Raw genomic sequence first — 8,655 nt, 5'->3', positions numbered from 1 at the left:
AAGCGAGTGAGGCGCCCCCTGGCGTCGCGGAGGAAGCGAGCGCCGTGCAGGAGGCGCGTTCGGCTCCCGCGGGGCTGATCGCTGCCTGGCTCTCCAGGGGAGCGGCGGGCTCGCCTGCGTTTCCGTGGTGTAATGGTGAGCACTCTGGACTCTGAATCCGGGTGATCCGAGTTCGAGTCTCCTTGCAGCTTTCCCTTTAGACCGCGCCCAGCCGTCTTTTATTCGCAGCCCCACCTCCGTAGCTGCCGGCAAGCGAACTCGCGCCTCAGATAGGCGCGGAGTGGACGTGCTGTCCCGCTCCCGCCTCCCACTTTGTGCTGCTCTCGGTCCCCGACGCTCTCGGTCCCAGAAACGAAGCTGTGTGGCCAATGGGCTCCCGCAGCCGCAGTCCCTTGGCTCCCGCCGCCGCGTTCCCCGCGTTTTGCCGCCTCCTGCTCAGGAGCTTGGGTCCCAGAAACGGGCTTCTCTGGGAGGTGGGGTCCAGGCAGCGGGCAGGTGGGGGAACCCAGCCCGGGGCGTCCCCGCTGGACCAGGCCGACTGTGCCCGGAGCCGGACATCGGAAGCCCCGGCCCGGCCGCTAAGGGCGCGGAGACACAGCCAGCGCCACCCCCTCGTCGGGTCACCCTGGGTCTCAGGGTTAAAGGGCAGAGGCCGCGCCCACCGTCCCCCCAACGGAAACCTGCATCGCCAGGGGCTTCACACCTCACGTCCTGGAACCAGGGCCTCGTCAGTCTCTGTGAGTAAATGGTAGGTGTGAGGGGCTGTGCTGTCGCTGATCCGCCAGGAGGAAGCCTGGGTCTCAGTTTTCGGCTTCATGGTTGCAGACCTGAATTGGAAGTCCTGGGTTTTATTCAGATGCCCTATTTTATTCCAGATTTTACTTAATTTTTTTCCGGCTTACTCCGCTTTTATTCAGAATTTCATAGTCCTATGTATGTCCTCAATGGATACGATAAACTGCAGTTAGGCTAAAATTTAAAAATTCACTCCTAAAATATTGTCCTTTCATCCCAAGCCCAGCCAGAAAGAAGAGAACAGGCTATGGGTTTGAGAGTCTGTAGAGATCAGGCTTGCCTGGTCCACTTCCCTCCAGGGATTTGAGACACTTGCACATCTTTCAGTGAAGGCTAGAGCATACTTCAATATACCTTGTTTGATTACACTTGAGTTGGAGACCACATTTCTGGTGTACAGCCTAATGATTCAGTCATACAAACAAATAGGTATATTCGTCTCCGTATTCTTTTTCATTATTGCATATAGTTCCCTGTAACTTATTTGTTTATTGTATGTATAGTAGTTACTATTTGCAATCTCAAACTCACAATTTCTCCCTTCCTACCCCCAGTAAATTCGTGAATGTCACCTCTAGCCTTTGAAAATGCCCCTGTGCACCCCTTGTTGACCTGCAATGTGGAGAAGAACGAGGCCAAGAGACTAAAACACAATATGTGCACCCGATGGCAGTAACCAAACCAGAAACTGCTTTCCTCCATTGTGGTGTTAGCAGAATTTTTGCTATATCTTTTATCGTGTGTTCATATAATGTGCGGAAATGTAATGAGGCTTTCTAGGATATTGTTTTTCTACTCCTCAAAGAGTCATTAAAAGTGAAAATGCTTTGTTTCAGACAAAGAAGTTTCAATATAAAGCCTGTAGTTCTGAACTTGAATTGTCATGTTGGTGACTGTAGGTGAATACATGAACCCACACACTATGAATACGTATTTCCTAGCTCTGTCCACTGGAAAGGCCTAAATAAACCAATTCCAATGAGTATCTCTAGGATATTCAGTTTGCTCTGTGAATACTGTGTTGGAAATAAAGACACCAGAGAGTCTTAAAGAAAGGACTGAGTCCAGGTCAGCGGTAGTAAATATTCAAGATGAAAAACACCTTGTCCTAGTGATATCAGGAAAGGTCTCAAAGTCTGTTAGGATCTTAGCAAAGGGACGTAGGGGTCAGGCTAAATTCATGTTCACTGCTGAAAGAGAGGACAGTTGGTGTATCAGGAAGCACTCTATAGCAATGCATTGAAACACTTCAGTGTGATTGAAACCTTGATTTCATATGAGCACAGGAAAACAAGAAAGAAAAAGCAAAGAAACTAATTGATGACCACACACAAATGTTGAGGAATTAGCTCATTAAGCTCCAGGCTGTACCACTAAGTATACCATCTGTACGATTTCGGGGAAGTTAATCGCTATAGAAGTGTCCAGGTAAGTAACTCGTGATGATGGATTAGCACCATTTTGCTCCAAACAATCAGTTAATGGATCTAGGCCTTGAAATAAAACGGCCTCTAATACTCTTAGAAGTATCACACAGGAGTTGATGTGCCTCCTGATCAGAGAGCACGCACCACCTCTGAGGTGTTCTTGCCAACATGTCAAACATGAACCTGGTAAGTCTCTACATCTGCCAGGTCTAAAACAGTGGCCAGTAGATGCATGTGGCTACTGGATATTTAAATGAGGCTGGCAGGAATGAGGAGATGGATTTTAATTCTGCTTAATTGGAATTCATTTAAATGTAAATTTTAAAACCGAATAGGTAAAAATTTTCCTATTGAATACAATTTTAATGCTTTAGAATTACAGTTCCTTTAACATGTAGCAATCGATACTTAAGTGTCTTATGTGTACGATTGTTTCTGAATTCTGGTGTACTTCTTGGTTTTCAGTGTAGCTACTAGAAAATGTTTAATTGCATGTGTGGCTTCTACCTTCTTTGTATTAGGACAATGCTGCTCTGGATTCTGCCACCATAAAGGAGGACAGGAGGTTATGCCGATGTATACCCAGGGACCAAACTCAGGATGTGGGCTACTAGAGAAAAACAAGGCTGTAACTTGAGTAAATGAATTGCAAACACAGGAGGGCAAGAGATCAAGGAACACAGCGGGAGCAGGAGCAGCAAGAGAGAGAGAAGGAAAGAAGGAGGGAGGGAGGGAGGACCTCAGGAGAAACATACATGAAGGGACATAAAACATATCCTACTGATTATAGTTTGTGGATTTGTTTTTGGAACCCCCAAAAAGAAACTAACTTAAAAACAACCATGGGAGCTTTGAACACTGTCTATTTTATGATATTCAAAAGTTTGAGTCCATTTACCAACAGCAGTAATACTATGATACAAATTTCAGAAAGAGTCCTCACGGAGGGGAACACAGTGGTGTAATTCCAGATGAAGTGTGAGGTCTGACATTTACTTCAATAATACAGGAAAAGGTAAGTAGGTGGGATTGTAGTGAAACAAGGTCGACCATTAGTTGATAATTGTGGAAGATGGCTTACAAGGATGGGGATGTTCTGTTCTTTCTAATTCTTTTATGTTGTATTTTTCTGTTATTTCTGCTGTTGTTGTTGTTTGATGTCCTGTCTATTTTTGTGTCCTATTGATATTCTGCATGTGACACTGAATGATTAGAGATTACAAGTCCACCAGGATGATGGCAGCTGAATCTCTCAACACCGATTTCAGAGGGCTAGGGATTATGCTAGAGTCAACAAAACCATGCAGAACGCTTCCCGTGAAGAACCAGGGGCCACACAACACTGGACTCCTGGTGGTTTGTATTTAGCCAGGGCTTGGGGCTACACAGCAGTAGAGGGAGCAGCCAAGACAGTACACACAGAGGGGAGGACAGCAGGGAGGGAATCCTAAGGAGGGAACGCAGGAAAAATTACCTACAAATGAGCAAGGGGACAAACTCACAGCATGCCTGAGACCTGGTGGACTACAGCTCTGACGACTGGGGAGTTGCCAGGAAGGGGTTGGGCAGTGCAGAGGACCAGAGGGTGACAGTCTTCAGGAGGCACAATTGTGGGGGCCACGGTGAGACCTGGATGAAGGTAATGTCCTTTGCATGCTTGTAGTGAAGAGAAAGAATGAAGCAACCAGTAGAAATTCAAGGTCCAACCGGAAGAAAATAGAATCTCAGAACCAGGAGACACACCATGCCTTTCCTCAAAAGCTTACATCTGCTACAGTAATTGCACAAGACAAAGAGATCTAGACAAAACAAACTGACTAAGCTGCTTAAAGATGCATCAGATCCCACCTAGAACTGCCATGTCTCACACAGGTCAATCCTACTTTAACGGAAAGGAAAATCACAGAGCAGACATTTCTTCTAAGGTGACATTAGAGAAAAACAAAAATAGAGTTAGAGATTTCAGCTCATGAAAAGACTTCCCTCAAAATCAATCAAAAACTTAGAAAAAATATAAAACAGGATCTATTTCGGAAATAAGTATTCTAAACAGAACCTATTTGAGATCCAGATACACACACACACACACACACACACACACACACACACACACACTAAGACTCACACAGACAAGAAAGGGAACCCAGAACACAAACTTAGACGCGATAGAGGAAACGAGAATTGGCAGTAATTAGGGAAAAACTGAAGAAAAAGAGAATTCTCTGAAAATTAGGCTCAATGAAAATGTATAAAGGATCTCATTTCTCTACAATCATAGGGCACATAGAATTCAAAAATGAAAGCATTGAACAAAAAGAAAATGTGTCAAAGATAATGAGAAAGGGTCAGAGAGAAAGTCATAGATATCTGGAAGAAATAGGACTGCCATGTTCAACCTTAACACCCATCCTATTAGGGCTAAAAGATTACATTTTTTTTAACATTTTTTATTGATTTACAATCATCTTACAATGTTGTGTCAAATTCCAGTGTAAAAGATTACATTTTTAAAGAAACAATTCCTGTGAAGCTCCAGACCTTCCTTGGCTCCAGCTAGAAGAGAAAATCAGTTTACATTGCACGTCTCAAACAAAATACCGAGGAGGACAATGTTTTTTAAAAACTCAACGCGAGTCATTGTGGGCACGTCCTTCATATTCAGCCAAGCTGTCCATGTATCAAAGCAAGAGAAAATGAGTAGATAACACGCGAAAGGTAAGGAGCCCTCATTTCCACCGTTAGAAATCCTGAAGGATGAACTCTACATGTCAAGAAGTGACCCAGGAAAGTCTGACTTTTGAAGACCTGGTCACCACTGAGTAGATGTAATTATACATTTAAGCCGGTGTACATGTGCCCTGCGTTTGGGGCAGCCTGCTTGGGGCCTGGGACCTCTGCGACGAGGCCACTGACGCTCCTGGGGTGGGGCAGCCTCCTGTGCAGGTAGGGATCCCCAAAGTCCCCCATGGGCTCCTCCTCCAGCTCTTGTCCCTACCCTACTTTTTTCTGAAGTTAACACAAAATGGGGAGGTGGTGGGGACAAGGTAGGAAACAATGGTATGTAAAGGGTGTACATTGGACTAGGTTGAAATACTGTTAGAAAATTATCAGAAGTGGCAGGTAAAGACAAAAGGAAACAGAAAAGTGGAATAATGTCCTTGATGGTCACACTGGTAAAAAGCTGAAGTTGAGAGATATCATTCAAAATTTCGACTTCACATTGAAACTATGTGACGACATACTAAGGGACTGAGATGACAAATATTTTAGTGCAGTGCTACACACTAGCTATTTAGCCCTTCCTACATACTAGACAAACTACACACACACACACACACACACACACACACACAGAAATAACAGAGAGAAAACAAACACTGAATGCAATCTACTACAATTGGTACATATAGCTTAAAAGCTGTGGGAGAGTTTAAGATATGAAAATGAAGAGGAGAAACAGGACTGTTTCTATCAATATATATCCATACCTACTAAATCAGGCAGGAGAATCATAGATTATAACACTGAATTGAAAAATACACAACTTCACAGTAAAACTCCAAAGAACTTTTAATGAAACGGAAGGGGTGGGGATTGTCTTTTCCACAGCACAATGCAAGCAGTACAAATAAACTGACTGATTTGGAAAAGTTCCGCTGTACAAACACAAATATGGTCATTGACACACATCAGGGATCGATCAGGGATGGTAAAAGAATGGTTTTTTGTTTGTTTGTTAGAGAATGAGAATCATAGAATAAGATATTTATACACTCTGGAAGAGCTACTCGTCAAATGACTGATTCTAGACAGAAAAACGTGTGTTCCAGTGAATGGATCTCACTGGCTCCTCCCTCTATAGCCAAATGTTCAATGCTTAGATGACAAGAGTGGTGACAGGCAAAGTGGACATTCTTCATCTCCAGAGGGGCTGTGCTACGAAGCACACAGTGTGCACTATGTGGTGCCCTTGGCAGAAGGCTAGGCCCGAGTTTAATCATGAGGAAGGGTCAGACAACTGCAGAATGTAGACTTCTGAGCCAGACAACTGACCTGTCCTCTGCAAACAAGTCAATGTCACCACCATTAAAGACAAACACAGTAAGGTGAGGAGAGGTTTTGGGCTCAAAAGAACTAAAGAAATACAGTAGCACAATCTCTTTAGTTCTTTGGAACCCAAATAACTCTTCTCCTTTCTGTGATCCCGTTTGTGGAGGCATTGGCAGCTTGAAAAAGACAGGCCAGTTGTCCTGTTCAATGGTCTAGATTCTACAGTTGTCTGATAACTTCCTTGTGATGAAACTCGAACGAAACCTGTTCAGCACGGACACTGCATGTTCAAAGCCGCCTGCACCGAGCACAGCCCATCTGGTGGCAGAGAATGTCCAGGCTGACATGTTGCCTTCTTCCACCTGCTCCAGATGCCAGTGTGAATAGGATGGCAATTGAGAGGAGTGAGCATTACGGTCTCTCAAAGCTGAGTATCCATCAAAGCGCTGGTCTCCTTTTCAATGGGTAACGTTTGGAGACTGATGCCTGGGAGTTCTCCCATCAAATCAGTGTTTTGCAATAATAATCATGGGATGTGGCTGGTGGTTGTGATGATGATTCTCAGTAAAGGATCCCTGCAGTGTTCTGTGTGGACTTGAACTTGATTTCATGCCGTAGACTGTTTGCATCTAGTAGGAAAAATAAATTTGATGATGCGGTTTCTTCCAAATTGGACTATCTGTTTAGAGTAGCTAAAATACTGGGTAGCTGTGAAAGAGAGACAGCGGAGAGATAGAGAGACAGAGGAGAGATAGAGGGACAAGGAGAATGACAGAGGGATCAAATGTGGGTCTCTGTTGGGTTCTGTTGATGGCTGCGCCTGGGGGGATGACCACATGTTTGGAAGAGGCAAGAGCAGCCCGGGATCGTCTTGATAGGAGGAGCTGAAGGTCGAGCCCAAGCTTGCTGAAGGGAAAAGTGAGATCCACACGTTAGTAGAAATCCCTCCTGAAACAAACGTGCAGACTGTGGTGCAGAATCTAGGGTCCCCTGTCCTCACCCCACCAGTGTTTGGGGACACGCCACCTCACAGCTGCTGCAGAGTCTTAGCCAGATCCCCACCGCTGGCTCCTCAGCAACCAACTGACTTTTGATTGCCCTTGACCTGGACCGAAGTGCTGCCTTTCTCATATGTCCCAGGGAGGGATGGGCTGAGCATCCCTCATATACATTCAGAAACAGACTGCTGTCTGGAGCAAGGATCCTTGGGACACTCCTCTACTGCTTCCTGATATTCCACCAGATCCATAGTCCTTCCAATCCCTAGATGCATGTCAGCAGAGCTTTTCAAAATACTAATGCCCAAACCTCACCTCAGAACGTTAGAATCAGAATATCAAGGGGTTGGGTCAAGTCATTCATGTTAGATAGATCCAAGCTCACCCAGCGTTTCTTCATGATAGCAAGATTTAGAGCTACCCACTAGACCTACACTACTTCACACCTTTCTTTTTCCTTCGCTTCATTACTTCCACCATGAACTCCTGTCCCGCTGGCCATGAAGATTTTTTCACCTTCCTTCTCGCAGTCTAGAGGAAATCACTTGCCTTCTCAAATGGCCTTGCCTGAGGCAATGATCTTCTTGTATCCTGTATACCTGAGTCTTCATAAATCTGCCCCAGGTTAATTCACTGGGATGCTCTCCTAGATTCCCTGGCGTCAGATGCCAACTCAGCCCATGTTTTTTCCTGGACTTTCACTGAACATGTAGTAAGAGTCATGTGAGTAAAAGGAAGAGAGGTCTGAAACCCTAGGCACGTCACGTTCTTTGTGTTCTGTCAACACATGGCCTGTGCCTCTGCTTTTGGCCAATGTCCCTTTAGGGTGCCATCTACCGTCCTCCACCTAATGCCAGCTCCAGTGAGGCACTGGGAGCCCCATGGACATTAGCACAGAGCTGACCACCAGTGTCTGGCGAGAAACCTGACTCCAGGCCAGTCCAGCGCTCCCACCTATGACAGAGATTTATATTTGGTTCTTGTAACCAGGGTTCTCATTCCTCAGTTGTACCAATTTTATTCACGTGGAGACGTCGAGGAGTGAAGGTTGTCCTAGCTGTGTTCTGCAAAACCCAACCCATGTGCATGTGATTCATGACGTCAGTGATTCTGGAAGAGGCAGTGGAGTGGAGGGAGGAAGGGTAGGGAAAGGAAGGCAATGACACCAAGGGAGTGTGTGATTTCAGGCAAAGAACCCCGTGTTCAGGGCCCTAAATGATGCTCTTCTCATGAGGAGGACCGCGGGGCCGGACTTCCCAGTAGCTACGAGTAGAGGTGAGAAGAAGTACCAGGGCAGCAGCAGCAGCAGCAAGAACACAGCAGAGTTCACAGTACAAACAGAAAGTGGGGATGGAAGGGCCTGGCAGGGTGGCAGCTCCCACAGA

This window comes from Vicugna pacos, chromosome 9 (genome assembly GCF_048564905.1).
Source record: "Vicugna pacos chromosome 9, VicPac4, whole genome shotgun sequence".
In the NCBI taxonomy this organism is placed as follows: Eukaryota; Metazoa; Chordata; class Mammalia; order Artiodactyla; family Camelidae; genus Vicugna; species Vicugna pacos.
The sequence above is the reverse complement of the archived record's forward strand: the minus strand, read 5'-3'. Positions refer to the sequence as shown.